Source organism: Podarcis melisellensis (genome assembly GCF_964234715.1).
Source record: "Podarcis melisellensis genome assembly, chromosome: 3".
In the NCBI taxonomy this organism is placed as follows: domain Eukaryota; kingdom Metazoa; phylum Chordata; class Lepidosauria; order Squamata; family Lacertidae; genus Podarcis; species Podarcis melisellensis.
This window is the reverse complement of record NC_138530.1, coordinates 11,555,638-11,579,443: the sequence shown is the minus strand read 5'-3', so window position 1 is coordinate 11,579,443 and position 23,806 is coordinate 11,555,638. Positions and strand designations below refer to the sequence as shown.

The 23,806-nt window shown below is 47.3% G+C and overlaps 2 long non-coding RNA genes across 3 annotated transcripts in view; both read right to left on the bottom strand.

Annotated features, from left to right (window-relative positions):
- The window catches only part of LOC309365973, a 103,971-nt gene extending 96,278 nt beyond the window's left edge, over positions 1–7,693 (bottom strand). Inside the window, exon 1 of the long non-coding RNA XR_014166336.1 lies at positions 7,591–7,693. This is a non-coding gene — a long non-coding RNA (uncharacterized lncRNA). The remainder of the gene's footprint in view (positions 1–7,590) is intronic.
- A 900-nt stretch (positions 7,694–8,593) lies between these two features.
- Positions 8,594–23,806, bottom strand: part of LOC309366117 — a 96,448-nt gene continuing 81,235 nt past the window's right edge. For both annotated transcript variants that reach the window (XR_014166520.1, XR_014166521.1), the window contains exon 3: positions 8,594–8,717. This is a non-coding gene — a long non-coding RNA (uncharacterized lncRNA). The remainder of the gene's footprint in view (positions 8,718–23,806) is intronic.

Here is a 23,806-nt window from a genome sequence, read left to right as displayed (position 1 = left end):
TGCTTTGTAACCACGTTTTAAGTGGGGAGGGAAGGAAAAACACTCAAGGGACAAGGAACACGTGTGGGGTGGGTGGAGAAGGATGCTGTTAATAATGCAGAAGAGGGGTATAAGGGGAGAAGGCTCCTCTCCTCTCCCGCTTTGCTCCTTTAAAGCAAGCAGGCTCTCTGTCCCTCTCTCCTCCCCACTCAGCGGTTCTTCTCCTGCTTTGCTGTTTCAAAGCGAGCCAAGGAGGAGGGAAGGAAGGGGAACCATGGATCCTCTGCTCACGACTGCAGCAGATCCCCCGCCATCCGTAGGCATTCGCTCCATAACATGCACAGACATTTCCCCTTACTTTCTAGGAGGAAAAAAAGTGAGTGTTATGGTGCACAAAATACGGTACATTTCCCAGCACACTTAACAAACCACAGTTCCTAGGATTCTTTGGGGGAAGGGATGTGCCATAAATGTGCTTCAAATGTACAGTGTACACACAGCCCCAGTTTAGTAGGACTCCAAGGGTAATCTGGTCCAACTCCTTGCAATGCAGGAATCTCAGCTAAAGACTTGTTGTTGTTGTTGTTTAGTCATTTAGTCGTGTCCAACTCTTTGTGACCCCATGGACCAGAGCACGCCAGGCACTCCTGTCTTCCACTGCCTCCCACAGTTTGGTCAAACTCATGCTGGTAGCTTCGAGAACACTGTCCAACCATCTCATCCTCTGTCGTCCCCTTCTCCTTGTGCCCTCCATCTTTCCCAACATCAGGGTCATTTCCAGGGAGTCTTCTCTTCTCATGAGGTGGCCAAAGTATTGGAGCCTCAGCTTCAGGATCTGTCCTTCCAGTGAGCACTCAGGGCTGATTTCCCTCAGAATGGAGAGGTCTGATCTTCTTGCAGACTCTCAAGAGTCTCCTCCAGCAGCATAATTCAAAAGCACCAATTCTTCGGCGATCAGCTTATTTTATGGTCCAGCTCTCACTTCCATACATCACTACTGGGAAAACCATAGCTTTAACTACACAGACCTTTGTCGGCAAGGTGATACTCCCAGTTAAATGTGTATAAGAACTGTAGCTTTCATATAAGACCTTTCTGCATGTGTGAAAGAGCATCTCACACAATGTATTGTTATCCGCCTTCCCTCTTCAAGGAGCATGTAACTAAAAACATTTCAGACCTGCGTTAAAAGATTAATTGCATTAGAAGTTGGAGCCAGGCTAGAGAGGAGGTTGGATCTTGGGGTGACAAGTGAGTCAAAGATATTCTGAAGGAGGAAAGGACCTGAATGGTTGTTGTTGTTTTTTGCCTACGTAGTGGAAGATATATACAGTAGTACCTCGGGTTACATACACCTTCAGTTTACAGATGCTTCAGGTTACAGACTCCGCTAACCCAGAAATAGTACCTCGGGTTAAGAACTTTGCCTCAGGATGAGAACAGAAATCGTGCTCTGGCGGCATGGCAGCAGTGGGAGGCCCCATTAGCTAAAGTGGTGCTTCAGGTTAAGAACAGTTTCAGGTTAAGAACAGACCTCTGGAACGAATTAAGTTCTTAACCTGAGGTACTACTGTACAGCAGATCTCTGTGTCTGAACTAACTTTCTCAGGCAGGGCATTTGAGGAATGGAGGCAAGTAGTCTTGAAGACAAGAGATCAACTTCTATGGCTTATTGACAGTGGTAGCTTGGGTTAAGAACTTAATTCGTTTTGGAGGTCCGTTCTTAGCCTGAAACTGTTCTTAACCTGAGGCACCACTTTAGCTGATGGGGCCTCCTGCTGCCGCCACGCGATTTCTGTTCTCATCCTGAAGCAAAGTTCTTAACCCGAGGTACTATTTCTGGGTTAGCGGAGTCTGTAACCTGAAGTGTCTGTAACCTGAAGCGTCTGTAACATGAGGTACCACTGTATTTAAAACAAACACATCGTTGGGTCTAGAGGTCACCTAACTAAGTATTCTTTAAAGAACTCAAATGTGAAATTGCTGGTTTTCTAACAATAAGCGGCAACTTGTCCCTAAGGCTGGGTGTCACACCTGAGGACTGAAAAATCCCAATTTTAAAAATGGGATTCAGCTGCTGGTCTAGTCAGCTTTGCATGAATCTTGCATTTTGTTTCAGGAAACAAAATGGATTGGGCCAGTCTTGCAAGGCTTGAGTTTGATTCATATCATTCATCTCTCTTTCTCTCTCTTTAAAATTAGAGTAAGCTGGTCAATGTCATAAATGTTTCTTCTAGAATAAAACGCCTCTGAGCAAATGGGCAATCTCTCTTTGCTTTTGGGTGGCTCTCCCTGCAACATATTTTCCCCATTAACTTAGTAGTAAAGTCAATTGGCAGCGATGAATCTTCTTCATTAATTTCTTTGTTGGCAAACTTTATCTCTCTTTCGTAATTAGTGACTGGGTGGAATTTGCTGGAAGGAGTGAGGATGATGGTCTCTTGTGGTTTGAAATCTGGAACTGATGTGAATGACGCTAAAAGTTAATTTTGTCATCATTAATGATGAATAAGATTTTCCTTATGTTTTCACTTCAAGAAAAAGGAAAAGAAATAACGGAAAGTTAAGTCCTATTTGTTTGTCCTGTATTTTTATGGTTGGGGATGGGGAGATAAACTTGGCCATATGTTTCAACTATAGATTAATCAACCAAACTTAAGTTGATTTACTGATGGGAACTTCCCCCCTCCTCCATGTTAACAGGACCAGGTTCTAACATAGTGTTGTTGTTGTTGTTTAGTCGTTTAGTCGTGTCCGACTCTTCGTGACACCATGGACCTGTCTTCCACTGCCTCCCCCAGTTTGGTCAAACTCATGCTGGTAGCTTTGAGAACACTGTCCAACCATCTTGTCCTCTGTCGTCCCCTTCTCCTTGTGCCCTCCATCTTTCCCAACATCAGGGTCTTCTCTTCTCATGAGGTGGCCAAAGTATTGGTGTCTCAGCTTCACAATCTGTCCTTCCAGTGAGCACTCAGGGCTGATTTCCTTCAGAATGGATGCGTTTGATCTTCTTGCAGTCCATGGGACTCTCAAGAGTCTCCTCCAGCACCAGAATTCAAGAGCATCTATTCTTCGGCAGTCAGCCTTCTTTATGGTCCAGCTCTCACTTCCATACATCACTACTGGGAAAACCATAGCTTTAACTATACAGACTTTTGTTGGCAAGGTGATGTCTCTGCTTTTTAAGATGCTATCTAGGTTTGTCACTGCTTTTCTCCCAAGGAGCAGGCGTCTTTTAATTTTGTGGCTGCTGTCACCATCTGCAATACTCATGGAGCCCAAGAATATAAAATCTCTCACTGCCTCCATTTCTTCCCCTTCTATTTGCCAGGAGGTGATGGGACCAGTGGCCATGATCGGCAAGGCAGTGATCCATGAAGGGGAACATAGTGTAGTCCCCCTAAGTACAGGACTTAATGCAGCATCCTATGGATAAATAATAAGAGGGGGCAAGGCACTATTGATCTGGTCTGGGGCCTGATACATGCTGGATCGCTCAATGCCCCATAATGGATCGAGGGCCTTGCAAAACCCTAAAGTTGTGTATCAGAGTGGGGGAGAGGAAGAGCCAGTGTAGGCAGAGTATTGCTTGCACCACACCTTCTCCCCAACTCCCTGTCCTCCTTACCACCCCCCTACAAGTTTAATAACATCCCCTCCCCACCTTTCATCCATGTTACAGGCCACGCCAATCTCTGCAAAGTGGTAGCAAGGTTCCAGGGGTCTTGGCACTTAACCAGGGCTTGTGTTCCTTTAGAATGAGGCACGGCGGAGACTGTAGTGTCTTTAAGATATATGGTTTTATTTATACATATATACAACTCAGCCTTGATGGAGGGAGGGCAAAGCATCACACTCCAAGGGTGTCTCCTGTTGCTCTCCTCATAACTTCAGCAAGCTTGGGTCCAGCCATTCTCCCTGGTCTTTGCATGCAGGTTCCTCTAGCCCAGGCATAGGCAAACTCGGTCCCTCCAGATGTTTTGAGACTACAATTCCCATCATCCCTGACCACTGATCCTGTTAGCTAGGGATGATGGGAGTTGTAGTCCCCCCCAAAACATTTGGAGGGCCGAGTTTGCCTATGCCTGCTCTAGCCATCATCACATGGTGTTCCGACCTCTCCCCTTTTCTTCTGCAAGCCCCTTGCTCCAAGCCTTGTGTAAAAAGGGGCAGCTTTTTTCCTGTGGTGACACCTCCCCAGACCACACCCACTCCCGAGTCACATGCCCTCTCCCCATGCCACGCCTCTTACCAGCCTTGCGTCATACCCTCCTTCTGGTTGGTTGATTTTTTGGAAGTGTATTTATTTATTTCTCACATCTATACTCCATCTATTCCTCCGAGGAGTTCAAGGTGGGGTTAAAGGATTTTCCCTCTCCTCATTTAATCCAAACAGCAACCCTGTAAGGCTGAGAGGCATTGACTGGGGCCAAGGTGAGTCTCATGGCTAAGTGGGGATTTGAATCCTGATCTACCAGGTCCTAGTCTGACACTCTCAACCAGTGTTCTTCAAACTTGGGTCTCCAGCTGCTGTTGGACTACAACTCCCATCATCCTTAGCTAGCAGGACCAGTGGCCAAGGGATAATGGGAGTTGTAGTCCAACAGCAGCCGAGGACCCAAGTCTGAGGAGTGTTCTTCAAACTTAGGTCTCCAGCTATGGTTGGACTACAACTCCCATCATCCCTAGCTTGCAGGACCAGTGGCCAAGGGATAATGGGAGTTGTAGTCCAACAGCAGCCGAGGACCCAAGTCTGAGGAGTGTTCTTCAAACTTGGGTCTCCAGCTATGGTTGGACTACAACTCCCATCATCCCTAGCTAGCAGGACCAGTGGCCAGGGGATGATGGGAGTTGTAGTCCAACAGCAGCCGAGGACCCAAGTCTGAGGAGTGTTCTTCAAACTTGGGTCTCCAGCTATGGTTGGACTACAACTCCCATCATCCCTAGCTAGCAGGACCAGTGGCCAGGGGATGATGGGAGTTGTAGTCCAACAGTAGCCGGGGACCCAAGTCTGAGGAGTGTTCTTCAAACTTGGGTCTCCAGCTATGGTTGGACTACAACTCCCATCATCCCTAGCTAGCAGGACCAGTGGCCAAGGGATGATGGGAGTTGTAGTCCAACAGCAGCCGGGGACCCAAGTCTGAGGAGCACTGCTCTGAATATCACACCAGTCTCTGAACTGTGATAGTACCTGTTGCTCGCTTGGCCAAAGGACAGAGAGGCTTCGTGTATGAGTGTAGAAACTCGCCCATTTGTTCAAAGGTAACATGACCTTTCAATGTGTTGCCCCAGAACCCATCCACTGCTAGCATGAGGCCCCTGGATGCTTTCCCAGGAAGGAATGCAGCCCGTGGAGCTCAGGACTATTGGTCTGAAGGCAATCTCAGGCTGAAGACCAGGGATTTTCGTCTCCGGCCATATGAGAAGCATTACGCGGTGCAAAGGCCCTTGAGTGACAGCTCCCTCGGAGCGGCCTGTGTGAGTCAGCCCTGAGCTATGTGTTTCTGAGTAGGTCAACTCTGGTTTAGGCAAGAAGTTGCAGCTCCCGGAAGGATTGGATTAGAGAGGTTTATAGACAGGGCTGCGGATCTGCTCAAACCCAAGGCCAAATGGAACAGAGCTTCAACACAACAGGGGAGGTCTCCGGCCTTAAAAGGCCAGTTACTCATCAGCGAGCATCTCGGATGGGGCGTCCCAAGAGCAAACTCCTTGGGTGTAACTTATTTCATACCCTTACTGGAATATGATGCTAGCATGCAAATAACATCCGATGGGCAGTCAGAAGAGAGGCGATGTCGTGTGGCCTCCAACTCGGTCTTCTGTGGGCACCTTATAAAGCTCAGAAAGGCATTTCTGTCCGATGGCCCTTTAAGACAGGAAAACAAAAGTGTTAACAAATGAGCATTTTGTCATTTATTCAGCGTTCTTTTATTGCACATCTGAAAAAAGACTTCTGGAAGCCCAGAATGTGGAAAGGCTACATCAAGGAGGCCCCAACATGATACCACAAGTGTAATAATAATAATAATAATAATAATAATAATAATAATAATTTTTATTTATACCCCGCCCTCCCCAGCCAAGGCTGGGCTCAGGGCGGCTAACAAGCAATAATAAAAACAAGTTGAATGAATACAACTTAAAAACAAGATTAAAGTACAACATTAAAATATTGAAACATTAAAGTATTAAAATGCAGCCTCATCACAGGAGGAGAAAGGAAAAAAGAAAAAAGAAAGAGGGGGAGGGAATCAAATTGGCTCCAAGCAAAAGGCCAGGCGGAACAACTCTGTCTTACAGGCCCTGCGGAAAGAAATCAGATCCTGCAGGGCCCTGGTCTCATGAGACAGAGCGTTGCACCAGGTCGGAGCCAGTGTTGAAAAGGCCCTGGCTCTGGTTGAAGCTAATCTAACCCGGGACCACTAGGGTGTTGCTATTTATGGACCTTGAGGCTCTGCATGGGGCATACCGGGAGAGGCGGTCCCGTAGGTACGAGGGTCCTAGGCCGTGAAGGGCTTTAAAGGTCAAAAGGAGAACCTTAAATCTGACCATGTACTCCACCGGGAGCCAGTGCAGCTGGAAAAGCACTGGGTGAATATGCTCCCATGGCAGAGACCCTGTGAGGAGCCTCGCTGCTTCATTCTGCACCCGCTGGAGTTTCTGGGACAGCTTCAAGGGCAGCCCCGCATAGAGCGAATTACAGTAGTCAAGCCTGGAGGTGCCCGTCACATGGATCACTGTGGCCAGGTCGGGGCGGGAAAGGTAAGTGACCTTTCATGAGAACTAAGAGGCCATATATTTAAAGCATCCCACCAGACTGGTACATTCTGCAGTATTTCTTTGACTCAATAATGGTGCATTCATGCTGGACTTAAACTGGACCATCGCCATATCATTCTGCCTTATTAGGTCTTCTGCTATGCTTCCCCAATGTTACCGCATTATTGCTGTCTGGAGAGGCACTTTTGCACTTTAGCACATCAAAAGTGTGACAAAGAAATAAACTGGAGCATTTATGGCAGGGTTGCCATATCCCCCAAAGTGGAAATCTGGACCAAGCTGTTGAGCCCAACTTGCCATACATCCAGATTTCCCCGGACATTTTGCAGATTCAGCCAAAATCTGCCCGGATACCATTTTGCTGAGCAATTCCCTGGGAAATTGCTTTATGGTATAATACTAATGGGATGTGGGTGGCGCTGTGCGTTAAACCACAGAGCCTAGGGCTTGCCGATCAGGTTGGTGGTTTGAATCCCCACAATGGGGTGAGCTCCTGTTGTTCGGTCCCTGCTTCTGCCCACCTAGCAGTTCGAAAGCACATCAAAGTGCAAGTAGATAAATAGGTACCGCTCCGGCGGAAAGGTAAACACCGTTTCCATGCACTGCTCTGGTTCGCCAGAAGCGGCTTAGTCATGCTGGCCACATGACCCGGAAGCTGTACATCGGCTCCCTCGGCCAATAAAGCGAGATGAGCGCTGCAACCCCAGAGTCGGCCACGAATGGACCTAATGGTCAGGGGTTCCTTTACCTTTACCTATAATACTAATATTTGCACACCTCCTCTGTAGACCTCAAGTTGGTCTGCAAAATAAAATTACAATACAGTGGTACCTCGGGTTAAATACACTTCAGGTTACATACGCTTCAGGTTACACACTCAGCTAAACCAGAAATAGTGCTTCAGGTTAATAACTTTGCTTCAGGATAAGAACAGTTTCAGGTTAAGAACGGACCTCCGGAACGAATTAAGTACTTAACCCGAGGTAATGTACAAAACCTGTAACAAATGTTGGAAATGTAAAGAGAAAGAGGGTACATTTATTCATATGTGGTGGGAGTGTAAGAAAGTGAAGGGGTTCTGGGAAATGATATATAATGAGTTAAAGAAAATGCTGAAATATAGCTTTGTAAAGAAACCAGAAACCTTCTTACTGGGAATAACTAAAAAGGAAATAAATAAGAGGGACTGTAAACTCTTTCAATACGCAATAACAGCAGCGAGAATATTGATGGCCCAAAAATGGAAACAAGAAGAACTACCGACTTTGGAAGAATGGAGAACAAAACTAACAGACTATGCAGAACTGGACAAATTAACTGGAAAAATCAGACTTCAAAGAGACCATAAGTTTCTAGAGGACTGGGGAAAATTCAGAGAATATTTGAAACCTGTATGTGAGGAACATACAACGCTAGTGTGTTTTAAAGAAGCTTTGTGAAAAAAATAAGGAATATTGCAAGAATGTAAATGAGGACAGAAAAATTTTATTTAAAGGCGATACTATAATTAAGGAATGTGAAGATAGAAATTTAACTACGGATGATTGTCAGAGGAGTTGAGGGAGGTTCAATAAGTCAAAATATATGATGTGGAAATTTGTATGATTGGAGATTTTTTGAAAAATTTAATAAAAATTCATTATATATATATATATATATATATATATATATATATATATATATATAGTACTTAACCCGAGGTACCACTGTATAAAAATATGAACAACAACAAACCAGTAATTTCCCCTCCCACAACACATATAAAAGGGCACCAGGTGTCAATCAACCCAAAGCCTGGTTCTTGCCTGGCACCTAAAGGTGTATAATGAGGGCCTCAGAGGTTGATCTCAGAGTCCGGGGAGGTTCATATGGCGAAAGACGGTCTTATAAAATGTGACAGGATGTCGGCTGGAAGTGATGGGAGGTGTAGTGGTTGGAAACGAAGCAATATGGCCGCCCTGAAAGATTGGAAAGCACAAACAGTATCAACAATGGGACTGCGTCCTGGGATCCTACTGCCACCACGACCCTGAAGAATCATTTCTGAACAGCAAACAACATGTGTCACCGAGGACCCAATGCCCGGGAAAGCAGCAGAACACAGGTATGCTACTTGCTTGGCATTCTGCATTGAGCAAAATGTTGGTGGGGCATCAGACCTTTTTCTGGAACTGGCTTTAAAAAAAAACCAAAAAACCACCAAGTGGGGGCAACTGTACTATAGCTGGACCGGTTAATTTGAGAATTTTGCTGATGCTCGTTTAGATGCTGAAGGCAATGCATTAGGAACTGATGGTGCTTGATTATTATCCAATCAGTTCCTGATGCAGTATCTGCGACATCAAAAACTCTGCAGGCTACACCTTTGTGTGTGTGTGTGTGTGTGTGTGTGTGTGTGTAAGAGAGAGAGAGAGAGAGAGAGAGAGAGAGAGAGAAAGAAAGAAAGAAAGAAAGAAAGAAAGAAAGATCCTTTCTATTTCCAATGTTCAGGCAGTGAGTGCCGTTCCTTACATTGCCATAACAGCACCACCACCCACCCACAGACTCAGGGGAACCTCAATGTTTGCGTAAAGGGCAATAACTTTTTTTTGGGGGGGGAGCACAAAGAGACATGGAGCTCAGGGAGTATGTTCAATGGTCATAAAAAAAACAACCAGGAAAAAGAAGGGGGAATGGAATGGAGTGCCTGAAACCCCTGAATTCAACACAGCAACATTTTGCTGCAGCTCCCACTTGTTTTAAACTGCCACAGCGCACAATTTACCATTTGGTTGGGTGTGTTGTTCAGGCACTTGTTCGACCACAAGGCTTCCCTTTTGGAAATACTCACTATCAACTACATTACAAAGGGTAGTGGTGGGCTGTTTTGCACTCACTGTTGTTTCTGGTTGATGAAAACGTACGGAGGCAATAAGCCCTTTAACTCCAGAAAGTAAGAAGGGTCTGCTGGATCAAGCCAATGACCTGTCAAGCCCAGCATCCCGTTCTCACAGGGACCGACCAGATGCCTGTGGGAAACTTTCTGACAGGATTTGAACACGAGACCGCTCTCGCCTCCTGTGGATTCTACCAACTGGTATTCAGAAGCATTGTGGCCTCCAACTTCCCCCCGTTCTATCCTGTGCCATGTTCCTTCGACCAACCGTTTTATGCCTGACATATACATACCTCCCAAGTGCCCTGGGGGAAAAGGACATCCCATTTTTCTGCGTGAGATTGCTGGCCACATGACCCGGAAGCTGTACACTGGCTCCCTCGGCCAGTAAAGCGAGATGAGCGCTGCAACCCCAGAGTCATTCATGACTGGACCTAACGGTCAGGGGTCCCTTTACTTTTACACATATGGGACACGGGTGGCGCTGTGGGTTAAACCACAGAGCCTAGGGCTTGCCGATCAGAAGGTTGGTGGTTCGAATCCCAGCGATGGGGTGAGCTCCCGTTGTTCAGTCCCTGCTCCTGCCAACCTAGCAGTTCGAAAGCACAGCAAAGTGCAAGTAGATAAATAGGTACTGCTCTGGCGAGAAGGTAAATGGCGTTTCTGTGCTCTGCTCTGGTTCGCCAGAAGCGGCTTAGTCATGCTGGCCACATGACCCGGAAAAACTGTCTGTGGACAAACACTGGCTCCCTCGGCCAGTAAAGCGAGATGAGCGCCACAACCCCAGAGTTGTCCGCAACTGGACCTAATGGTCAGGGGTCCTTTATACAAACCTCCCAAGTGCCCTGGGGAAAAAGGACAGCCCATTTTTTTGTGTGAGATTGCGGCAACCATGTTGGGTGCAGAGATCTTGTGTGCTCTCACCCTGAGAAAAGCACTTTTGGGGTGCCTCAAAAGATCTCACCCCCAAAGCACTTTTTCTGAGTTGAGAGTATGGAGTGGGTCACATGACTCACATGGGAATGCGTCCTCGAAAAGTTGGCTGGTATGCTCAACATCCTCAACATCATCCTGGTCACATGTCCCATCATGTCTCACCTTTTCCTTGCAGAGGTGATGAAGGCAACAGAGAGGGTTCCAGTTCATGTGGTAGTTGGGGAATGAATGGTGACTACATGTCCCATCATGCCCTTGGGGGGAAATGGATGGAATTAAGAGTCACGTTCGCACTAAGGCATGCTGGGAAATGCAATCTTTCCTCCCTTGCTCTCTCTGGCAGGGAAGTGATAGCCCTCCTACCACTGCCTTCACTGCCTCCCCATTCTCATGTCCCCCCATTTTTTGGGGGGAGGGGACTTTAATTAATATATTTATTATAGTGAGAAAGATATATCTACCTCTCAATCATAAAACCCTCCAGGTGGTATACACAGTATAATTATTGACACAGAAGCAGCCCAAATCCACAAAGCCATTAGAAAGCAAGGAATGCACACACACAAAATAACCAAGGATGAAACACAGATTAGAATCTGAGGAAAGAGATTGCTTGTTAAGCATGTTCACTTGCCAATAAAGCTGCACGGATTTGCAAACAAATAAATAAACTGTCCAATTTTATTTCTGGATGGGCTTGCTGAAATAAAAAGGCCTTTGGCAGACGTCTAAAAACAATCTAGCAAGGGCGCCTGCCTAAAGGTGGCAGAGGGAGGTGAAATTGATGAAAGAGGTGGCAGTTTTTTGGTGGGCAGTTTTTTGGAGAAGCACCCATCCCTCAGGTGTGCACCCTCACAGCCAGTGAAGGGTGGTCCATGAGGACGAACAGGGTGCTACCCCACCAACCTCAGTCAGTCCCGAACCAGTCCAGGGGTTGGCGCCATCAGTTTTCAATTAGCGAGAATTGTGCAGGGGCGGACTTTGGCGCCCTGAACAAGGCAAAACCTGGCACCCCCAAATGGATCTTCTCAATTATGGACCTTCTCAATTGTGTGCACCTTCAGCATGGCACCCTGTGTGGGGGACCCACCTGCGGCACCCTAAACCCAGTGCCACCTCGGATTAACCTTGTTGACTACGATTCTGCCACTCTGCAGAATCTTTAGCCTCATGCGATGCCATTGTAGAACTCAGAAGAGATGATGAGGAGGGCGAATTTAGATAGAGCAGGTATCACCTGTCATTGGCTCTGTCACCACCTACTGTTGACCTCCCTGCTTTTCACCCCACCAGTTTCAACAGGCAGCAGCCAGCCTGTTCTGCAAGCCCCTGTTTTGGAAGGTAGGGCAACATAGAGATGCTTGATTCCTTCTTACTTTCTCAGCCTACTTCACACACTGATTATTATTGCATTAGACCAGCGGGTCCCATTTTTGGGCCACCCCCCCCTTGGTTCCACAAACTCATCCCCAGTGCCCGCTACCCCACCCTATAAAAAACATTATTCAGAATAGTGGTTTGCATGACCCACTAAGGAAGATAACTGCATGATAAAATTCGAGACAGTGACAATCAATTGCATGTTGATTCAAATTCCAATGGGAAATATTTAGTTTAATTAATTCAAAACTGATGTCCTTGATCTAGTGATATCAGCTTTTCAAAGTCCAGCAGCCCCTTGCCTCTTAGTCCCCCATAGGTAATCCCACTGCTTTCCAGGGGGTAGTACCGTCCACTAGCTCAGTCGGTAAAGCGTGAGAATCTTAATCTCAGGGCTGCGGGTTCGAACCCCATGTTGGGTGAAAGATTCCTGCTTTGCATGGGGTGGAACTAGAATTCAGCCATGTCCAACTCCAAAGAGACTGTAATCTACCCACATTATAAAAATACTGGCTGTGATTTGCCCATTGTTATTGACAGGTAAGCCAAAGCTTTTGTGATGGCCTGGGATTTGGACTCGGAGGCTGAAGCTGAGGAATCCCAGCCTGCACAGGAGTCCAGAACCAGCTGAGCCGTGGCTAGAGCTTGAGCCTGAAAGGTCCTCACCTGTGCTGGGTCCTCAGTTGCAGGCACCAGCTGAATCCGCTCTGGCTCTGGAGGTGATCGAGGACCCATTGCCTGCAGGTGCTCCTCTCCCAGCCCTGTCAGGGGAAGCTGAGGTTGCCTCTGGGTCCGGTAACCCTCCAGCCTCTCCTGAGCTACAGAGGCTCAGGGCCGAGAGACGGAGGGAACTAAGTTCCTGCAGGAGGAATGCTCACCTCCAGGCCAGGAGAGGCGAGTCACCAGAGGATAGGGGGCCGCCCTATGCCTCGGGGCAGATAAAAACCAGCCAGCCCCAGTCCTAAGTTGCGGGAGCAACATTATTGGTAGCCAGTTCCTGCCTGAACCCTGTCCTGCTAGAGCTCCTGACCTCGCCCGACTCCCTGTCTTGGACCCAGCTTCAGCTTTGACGGACAGCCTCAATACTGCACCCTTGACCTTGGACTGGACTCGGACCACGCCTCATGGTTATCCCACGGGACCAGCACAGCTTTCTTGGGGGGTGGAATCACTAAGCATCTCGCGATCTACCACGATCTACCACAGACGTCCGGTGATCTACCGGCAGATCACGATCTACCTGTTGGACATGCCTGGACTAGATGATCCTTGTGGCTGCTTCCAACTCTTCTATGATTCAAAACACTTAATTTTTTCCCCTTTGGAACAGTATTTCTGCCTCTACAAGCTATACGGAGGGGTGAATCAGTTCAGTTCAGTGCCTGTGGGTGGAAGACCTAAACTAGGACAAGTTAGTCAGCAAATGTTCAGATTATTTCCCGTAAGGCAGGAAATGATATACAGTGTCCATAGGGGGTGCTTCCCAATTCATAGAATGCTTGAAATGCGACAGCCCAGAAAGAGAGAAAGTTTTTCAGATCTGGGGAGCATTTCTTTCCGCTTAAGATTTAGCGCTGGCTCCTGTGGTATCTTGAGATGCTATCTGCACACAAAACCATAATATCTATGGTTGCACAAAGTTGTTTAGAATGTGGTAGAACTGCTAGTAATATTTTGCTGTTGTGGGGTGTGGTGTGGTGAGGCAAAGAGATCTCCCTTTACAAAGCCAAAGGCTTATCGAAATGTTTGTAGACTGGACAATCATTCACAAAAATAAAATAAAAATACATTTTGTATCCATTTCCACAAAGAGCCAAGCATCCGTTTGAAGCATGCTTTCTGTGGGTTGAGGAAAAATGAATTGCAACTGCATATGCATGAACCGAGCTGACAAATATATTTCCAAGATACTGCTAGGGTGGATTGAGTTATTATCTGCATGAACCGTCAAATTTAGACAGGGCACTTCATGATGTGCAGAAGTCAATGAAGTCAAATGCCGATCTTGTGCGTTTGAGAGTGGCTGTTTTCCATGCAAAGGGATCTCCTCCGGCTCCGTGATCTTCCGAGGGCGCATGATTGATCCGCCAGAGCAATGCAATTGCCGTGTTTAGCATAATCCCAGATACCACTGTGAGAGGGTTCATTTAACTGCTCACAGTTGCCAGCTGAGATTACACCAGCTCACAGCCATCTGTGGAATCTGGCCAGGGAGTGGATTTGCACAACTCGACTCACAACTTTGACAACGCCTTGTTCCAGGTTCGAAAGCTCTGGCAGCTAACATGGCATTAGGGAAGAACTGGATTAAGGTGGTTGGGCACCATGACACAGTTCCCCCCTTCCCCACCACCCAAAGAGATGCATAAAATTTAAAAAGAGTATCAAGGTAAAATTTGTTTTATTTTACTGTATGGATCAGGACAAAGGCCCATCTCGTCCGGAATCCTCTTCTCCAGCCACATACCTATGGGAAGCCCGCAAAGCGTGTTCTCTTTTTTTAAAAAATGTTTTTTATTGATTTTCAAAAACAAAATTAAATAAAACATAAACTCTTACATTCAACATTTTGGTATCTTCTTATTTACCCTGCGCTTTGTCACGCCCAGACTTCCTTCCTTCCCTACTTCGGCTTTCACAATTAACACCCTGTCTTACAGATTCTGTTCAAATCCCGCAACGGGGTGAGCTCCCATTGCTCTGTCCCAGCTCCTGCACACCTAGCAGTTCGAAAGCAAGCCAGTGCAAGTAGATAAATAGGTATCACTGCGGTGGGAAGGTGCTCTGGTTTCCGTCATGGTGTCCCGTTGTGCCAGAAATGGTTTAGTCATGCTGGCCACAGGACCTGGAAAGCTGACTGTGGACAAACGCCGGCTCCCTTGGCCTGAAAGTGAGACGAGCGCCACAATGCCATAGTCGCCTTTGACTGGACTTAACCGTCCGGGGTCCTTTACCTTTGTCATGGTGCCTCCTTATAACGTTGGCTTAGTGGTATGTGCAAATGCAGTCATGATCTCTCGGTCTAAACTTATTTACAGGGTAGTTGTTCTGAGCTCTTTCATTGTAGGACACATTTTTGCCCTGGTGTTTTCTTGATCTCTTATCGGAGTACAGTGGTACCTCTGGTTGTGAACGGGATCCATTCCGGAGCCCTGTTCAAACCTGAAACTCAACCCACGTCTGTGCACGTGCAGGTCGCGATTTGCCGCTTCTGCGCATGCACATGATGTCATTTTGCGCTTCTGCGCATGCACGAGTGGCGAAACCCGAAAGTAACCATTTCCGGTACTTCCGGGTCACCGCGGGACGCAACCTGAAAAAGCATATGGAGAAAACTTAGTGTTAAGTTGTGGGTGAACATATCAGACGACACAGCAATTCTTCAGACAGCTCTTGTTTATTCGCAGGCCAGAACAGAACTGAACTGAAGGGTTCAGCCAGCCTGCTTATATAGAGCTCCAGTACAACGTTACTGTAACAACTTTATAAAACTATCCAATCACTGAACGTCACTTTTGATCCCTTATTTGCATAACTATCTACAGTATCCCCCTGCTGGCCCAGGGTGAGAACTTCAGTACATAACATGTAACAAGAAGTATGACTGTACATTTGAAAGCGTTGTTGTCCCCGAGACCGGATTGGTAAGAATATTCATTTGATCTGAATAAGAGTCGCCTGATGCTGCTGGGAAAACGAACCGCCAAAGCGTTTGGAGTGTGTTGCAAGTGTCAATCATCTCCCTTCGCAGCGCTACATTCTGGTCCAGTGGTATTTGGCACGTGCGAAACAGCAAAACCGCGAAAAGAGGAGCTCGTTCCCTTGAGTGCCTTATTTAGTTCATCTCGGGTAATAAGGAATGCAGCAAAATGTGAGGGAGATGTTGAGCTGGTGGTCTTGGAAGAGGTTTACACACAAACAGGGAAAGAACAACAGCTGTAGTTGCTGCAATGTTTTATTACCGCTGACCCCAAATTACTATTACCCTGCGATGCAGAAGAGGGCCGAGAAGCTGGATTTGAGGGCCAGAGAGGAAATGGAGCACGACAGAGGAGGGGAATGACCTAGAGACGAAGCTAATTGAGGCAGAAAACCAAATCCCCTCCCCGTTGCAACATGCTCACAGCAATAAATTAATTCTGTGGCAGTTTTACTGGCACCCAGGGGCGGATATAAGATAAAACTGATGGAGCTTGAGCTTCAGGCCCCCTCACCATTTCAAATGCATTAATGCAATTTCATTTGCATTAAAATGCAAATATTTGGGGCAATAACCTAATGCATATATTGGGTGCACATGTGTTACACTGGCACATCCAGGCCTTCGAAATTGTTCTACGTTAGTTCTGTAATGTAGCTGAAAAGGGTTTGAGTAAAAACGCTGCGGAGGTGAGGGTAGGAACTCAATCTAGAAAACAAAATTGTTCTGTAATTATTTAAATTGAAAATTTTTGGAAATTTAATTTTAAAAATTACATTCGCAAAAATGTTTCGTGTTAGAGAAAATTGCATATTAAAATGTTGCTACACACCACCCCCTCAATTTCGACAGCAATGTGAGATTTCAGGGAGTTCCAGGCATGCTTTACTCTGGGTCTGTGTTTCTGTTTGGACAATGAAGCACAGTGAAGACCGTGATGTCTTTATGATATTGGTTTCTTTACGCATATCTACAACCTGAGCCTGCCGTGATAATCTGCACCAGCATGTGAAAAGGATCTAGGAGTCTTGGTTGACCACAAACTTGACATGAGCCAACAGTGTGACGCGGCAGCTAAAAAAGCCAATGCAATTCTGGGCTGCATCAATAGGAGTATAGCATCTAGATCAAGGGAAGTAATAGTGCCACTGTATTCTGCTCTGGTCAGACCTCACCTGGAGTACTGTGTCCAGTTCTGGGCACTGCAGTTCAAGAAGGACACTGACAAACTGGAACAGAGGAGGGCAACCAAAATGGTCAAAGGCCTGGAAACGATGCCTTATGAGGAACGGCTAAGGGAGCTGGGCATGTTTAGCCTGGAGAAGAGGAGGTTAAGGGGTGATATGATAGCCATGTTCAAATATATAAAAGGATGTCACATAGAGGAGGGAGAAAGGTTGTTTTCTGCTGCTCCAGAGAAGCGGACACAGAGCAATGGATCCAAACTACAAGAAAGAAGATTCCACCTAAACATTAGGAAGAACTTCCTGACAGTAAGAGCTGTTTGACAGTGGAATTTGCTGCCAAGGAGTGTGGTGGAGTCTCCTTCTTTGGAGGTCTTTAAGCAGAGGCTTGACAACCATATGTCAGGAGTGCTCTGATGGTGTTTCCTGCTTGGCAGGGGGTTGGACTCGATGGCCCTTGTGGTCTCTTCCAACTCTATGATTCTATGATTTAAGGGGGTCCTGATTTTCTCCTAGGCTTGCCTTGCTTTCCAAATCCCATCCCAGTTTGCTCTCCCCTCGCTCAGATAAGCGCTGGCCTCTTTTAACACAGGCAAAGGTCCCTCACCCTTTGGTCCTCTTGCTGTATGGATGACACATCACCCCAGGCTAACACCTTAAAGGGGAATTAGTTGACTCCGTTGCTTTCTAACACATGCTGATTTCAAGAGATTAGCGAGGTGTCTAATACACAGTGTAGGAAGTTAATAAGTCTTTCACACATGCTAATGAAAGGATGAGAAGCAGCTAGCGCTCAGCGCAAACACACAAGGGACACGGTTTTAAATTCTATGTTGTGAACCGCCCTGAGATCTACGGATGAAGGGTGGTATACAAATTTAGTAAATAATTTTAAACCCCAGCACCTACAAACCTATAGCAATGTATTTTAGGAGACATGTTTAAAAAATGAATTTTCAAGTTTGTTTCACACACCCACATGCGCGCACACACACCGTTTTGAATGTGTAGCTGAAATTCAGATTAGAATAATTATATTGATCAGCGCTTTTTTTCCTGGGGGTACGCATACCCCTAAGCCTTTTTATGAATCTTTGTACTTTTTGTGCGGAGATATCGATCTTCCCTGATCGATGGGGCCGCGACGTCTGACAGCTTTACGATCCGCATCAATCACCTACAGCGGTCCGGCAGGCTTCCTCTCAAGCTGCGCAATAACTCCTGCTGTCTCTCCTTTCAGTCACGGCTTTTTAGCAGAGTAGAAGCACAGCGTGTAAAGCAGTCTTGCTTCTTGTAAGCACACATAGACAGGTTTGTCTATTTACAGTTCTTTATTCATACATTACAGCATTAAAGTCCAGGGCTTCTTTCAGCCATGTCCAAAGGCACGTCTTTCTCTCTCAGATACACAGAGAGAAGTGAAAGTACAGGGAAAAAACTCCTCCTTCTTAGCTTCTAAAAGCTTCTGTCTCCGCCCAGCTTCTGTAAGCTGACGTTAGCAGGTGACACACACCAGGGGAATTTAACCAGATAAATTCTGAACCATCACACCCCCCCCTTGTGTCCCTGCGTGATACCTGTGCAACATCTTCAGTAACACCTTGTGAGATCAATTCCTTCCCCAATGCCTTGTGCCCTCCCTTGGCAAACCTGTTTGGCATTTGTGGAACCACCTCACAACTCTCAGAATCGCACTGTGCGAAACTTACCCACGCACCTGTGGCCTGATACCTCTCTGGTGGGATACCTTTCGTTGTGCGACTGGACCTCCTAGGCACAAACTCAGGTGTTCCCCCTGACTCATTTTGATCAGCAGGTGTATCCTCTGCATCATGGGATTCACTCTCTGACTTAAAGCGTCTTCGAATCCTCACCATTACACTCACAGGAGAACTAGGCGCACTCTTGGGCAGTCTCATAACAGCTTGTGGAGATGCCACATCCTGCTCTTGACCCTGGTCAGTGACCTGGTCGTCATCAGCAGCCTCAGCCCCTTCTTCCTCTGCCTCATCAGAACTGTCTTCTGGGTCAGAGAGACAATCTGAGAGAACATCACGCCTGACAGGAGTCTTTGACTTTACACCCTCCTCTAAGAACTCAGCGTGTTTACTGATCAGCACCTTACTCTGATCACCTGATGGGTAAGCAAAACGCCATGCACGGGCATCTGGCTCATACCCACAGAAGATCATTTTCTGGACTTTGGCTCCATCTGGCCCTTGCAAAGCCTTAGGCAAAGCAACAAGCGCAGGAGTCCCAAAAGTCCGCAGAAAGTGAACCTGGGGTTTGCGGCCATTTAACAAAGAGAACGGTGTGTCACCTACCAGTGAGTTATAGACACGATTCCAGGTAAATGACACAGCCCTAGTAGCCTCCACCCAAAACTCAGGAGGCAACCTGGCTTCTTTCAGCATCACCTGTGCAGCCTTAACCAGAGCTCCACTCCTCAGCTCTGCCCCCCCCCCTTGCTGGGGTGAATTAACTGTGTGGCGTATCCCTCTCTTCTGCAAGAACTTCTGCAACGCAGAACCAGTGTACTCAGCATTTCTGTCACTGATGATCTCTTGAACCCTGGTGGAGAACCTCTGTTCCACCCCCTCAATCCAGCTCTTGATCAGCTGTGCTGCATCCTCCCTGGATTTGAGACCGTGAGCCCAGGAACTCTGCGAGAAATTATCCAAAAAAGTTAGCAGAAATCTGGCCCCCCCTAGACTTGGTTCCTTGACAGGACCGGCCAAATCTATGTGTACCAACTCAAAAGGTTTAGTGGCCACACGTCCCACCTTTGGGTAACTGCACCCTCTCACCTTTGCCTGCTTGCAAGTGTCACAATCAATGGCACTTCCACAATTTTGAATCCTACACCCCGTGGCAACCTCGGGCAGAGTCTGCAAGTCCTCTACCGACCCATGAATTGTTCTCTGATGCCATACGCATGCACATGTAACATGATGAGCGGGAATTGTAGCACGCTGGTTGGGAACTGTAGCACGCAACGCTTGTGCTTTCTCAACCTTCCCCTCACCTCCAAGAGACGTTTTAAGAATGAAAAGATCATTCTGTCCCTTCTGCACTTTGGCCAGTAACCTCCCCTCTCTGGAGATTGTGCAGACATCATTTTCAAAACAAACTTTGAACCCCTTATTCAACAAATAAGGCACAGATAGCAAACAGTGATGAATCTCTGGAACAATACAAAAATCCACCGTCTCCTGTAAAACAGAAAGATAGACATTAGTGCATTTGCGAACTCTAGTTTTCTGTCCATTCGCGAACTTAATAGTTAGTCCCTTCGGAACTGCTGTGCAATTCCACCTCTCGACTGCAGGGGTCTCTGGAACCATGTTGCGGTTAGCTGCAGAGTCTATTACAAGGCTGAGCTGGAAATTTTCCACTCCGCCGTCTTCAAACACTGCCATATTCGCAGAAACCTGATAAGACTCTTCCTGTTGTTTACCACGACCACCTGGCTCAGTTCCACGCCTGCCTGTCTTCCCAGGCCTGTTGCCATGGAAACCTGCCTGATTCCCATGGGAAAAGTCTGTGCAAACATCCTGCATCGGCTCTCTGCTCCGGTGGGGGCAACTGCCACGCCGACGTTGAACTCCAGTGGAAAAACACTGCCCGGGGCTCCTCCCAGCTGGCCTGGCCTTCCTCCTTCTGGAACGGTGCCTTCCACCAGTCTGGCCCCCCCTGAAGCTCCTCTCTGCTTCAGCACAAAGGGAAAGCCTTTTAAACTTGCCTTTGGAACTCTTCGCCCCCCCGATCTGCTCACTAGCGCTCCTAGAGGCTAAGACATCGGGAACAGGGCCTGCCAGTTCAGCCTCTCCAGGACTCAGTCCATCACACAGACGTGTAGAAGCATTACAACAGCTCCCCAACACTGTCCCAGCCCCCATTGGGCTTTCTGGGCATCCTTCTGCCTCTCCAGGGCTTTCTCCAGGGCTTTGGCTTTTCGCTGACGCCTCACACAAGCCCTTCAGCAAATTCCAGGCAGCCCACGCTGTCGTTACGCCCTCCAAATGAGGCCTCAGTGATGCATCAACGCATGCTTTGAGCATCTCTAGCTCTTGCAGCCTCTGGCTATCTTCAGCCAACACAGCCCCACAGCTTGCTTCACCTGCTCCAGCTGCTGGCCGGCCAAGGGGTGATTTTGGCTCCCATTGGCTTGCTTCCCAGAGCCCTTCGACCAAGAACCATCCCCTTATTTGTCTGGACCACGTTGCCCAACTCTTTAGAGTGAGCTTTTCCAGCGGTATATTCTGGCTTTCAGCCATCTTCTCCCGTTCTCCCAGGGTGCCCCAAGCTGTACTTACTCCGTACCAGCTTCCTCCGGCCTTCCCTTCCGTGGAGAAACGATATTTCAGCTGCGTCTCAGCTTTCAGCTCTTTGTGTATCAGATGCTCTCACTGTCTCACGGAAGCAGGCAATGAATCATCTGCTCTCCGGCACCCACGCTGACTTCAAAGCGTTCCTGGAGCTCACACCGACTGCTTTACGAGCGTTTTCTGACACCCCATAACCTGTGCGGAGATATCGATCTTCCCTGATCGATGGGGCCGCGACGTCTGACAGCTTTACGATCCGCATCAATCACCTACAGCGGTCCGGCAGGCTTCCTCTCAAGCTGCGCAATAACTCCTGCTGTCTCTCCTTTCAGTCACGGCTTTTTAGCAGAGTAGAAGCACAGCGTGTAAAGCAGTCTTGCTTCTTGTAAGCACACATAGACAGGTTTGTCTATTTACAGTTCTTTATTCATACATTACAGCATTAAAGTCCAGGGCTTCTTTCAGCCATGTCCAAAGGCACGTCTTTCTCTCTCAGATACACAGAGAGAAGTGAAAGTACAGGGAAAAAACTCCTCCTTCTTAGCTTCTAAAAGCTTCTGTCTCCGCCCAGCTTCTGTAAGCTGACGTTAGCAGGTGACACACACCAGGGGAATTTAACCAGATAAATTCTGAACCATCACACTTTTGTCCACTTACAGTGGTACCTCCGTATAAGTCTGCCCCATCCAGCGTCCATTTTGGCGGACGTCCGCGGCAAACCCGGAAGTACCGGAACAGGTTACTTCTAGGTTTGCTGCTCGCGCATGCTGAACAGGAGCATCGGTTTGGACTGTAAAAGGGTTAATCAAAGCTGACTCCCCCCCTTTTTTACAAGGACTGCGAAATTTGTCCAGTTCACATTGTCAAATTGGCACTTCCTGCAAACCAAAGCCCAGTTAGCCTTCAGAAATTGCACTCCTGAATTTTGCAATGCGCTTCTCCAGCCAAAAATTGCATACAGCAAATAAATGTGGTAGGTGTTTGCAGGAAGTGTGCACAGGAACACATATTTTAGTGAAAATAACATACAAGCATGCATTATATCAAGGGGGAAATCCTTGCCGAAATGTGTATAATTGAAAAAGCTGCATAAAAAGTGTGTGGTTTCCATGCAGATTTCTAACCCCCCCCATTAAAAATAAAGAAAAGGGGGCAAATTGAACTTGAGATAGTAATAACAAATGAGAAACACAAACTGACAGATTTGTCGGTCCCTTGTTTGGCATCGAGACAGAAGAATGCCCTGATTTTGGCTCCGGAAAACAGAAACATCCCACGAGCGATAAACATTTCGCAAGCCAAGCCTTCCTTATGACATTGAGCTATTCTGTTTCCCTTATATTACTCAAGGTTGCTAAAAGGGCATAAAAAAAAATCTTTGGCCACAAGCGGCATGTTGATGTAGTAAAACGAAGGACATGGAAACAAAAAATAATAATCCTATTTTTATGTTCCTTGCCCCCCAGGTTGAAGTTCAGGGTTAACAGCTGGAGAGATTTTTATGTGCCAACTCGAGAGCACAGCTGTGTCTTGTACAGCATATAAACTCCTTCTGCTAAGCATTTGTAGCCTTCGAGTAGGACATACTTTGCGGCTGGGGCTTAATAACAGCAGGGTTCAAGGAGGCATTTTGAAAGCCACTGTCAGATCCCAGAACCATATGAAGAGGCCCTTAGCTTCTTGTCACTTGTCCATCTCTCTGCATTTGAGGAAGCCCTCAGCAAAGGCCCTTCTGGAGGGACCAGGTCTCTGGGCTTACTGAATTCTAATTGAAGGCAAGAAGATGTAGCCACTAAAATTTGCCACATTTGGGAAGGCCGCCCAACTCTAGTTAGAGCACAGGAAAAAGGAGGCTAGGTGCCAAAGAGTGAGCCAGCAGAAAGTCATATCTTTCAAAGTTGGAATTAACTCTTTATTTGCAAAAACACAATCTTGACACACTTGGCTGAGTAAAGGACCCCTGGACGGTTAAGTCCAGTCAAAGGCAACTATGGGCTTGTGGCACTCATCTCGCTTTCAGGCCAAGGGAGCCGGCGTTTGTCCGCAGACAGCCTTCCGGGTCATGTGGCCAGCATGACTAAACCGCTTCTGGCGCAACGGGACATCGTGACAGAAACCAGAGCGCATGGAAATGCTGTTTACCTTCCCGCCGGAGCGGTACCTATTTATCTACTTGCTCTGGCATGCTTTCGAACTGCTAGGTTGGCAGGAGCTGGGTCAGAGCAACGGGAGCTCACCCCATCGTGGGCATTCGAACTGCTGACCTTCTGATCAACAAGCCCAAGGGGCTCTTTATTTGCAAAAACACAGTCTTCACGGACTTGGCTGAGTAGGTCTGGCCCCATGAATCAGTTGCCAAGACTGAAAGTCCTTACCTCCCCGCAGCCATCAAAGTCCCTTCCTCTTCAGGGCTTTCCCCCTAGTGATCAGAGATTGCGCCTGCATGTAGTCTGCTGCGGCTCTGCCCGTTTTGGCCCTTTTCTGGTTCTGGGAGACCAGGGAGGAGGAGAGCTTGTTGCATCAGGCGGGGGAGAGATCCTGGCTTCATCACCAGCAGGACTCATCTCTGCCTCTCTGCCTCCATCCTCCCCCTCACCTGCTTCAGATTCTGCCTCTGCCACCAACTCTCCCTGCTCACTAAGCC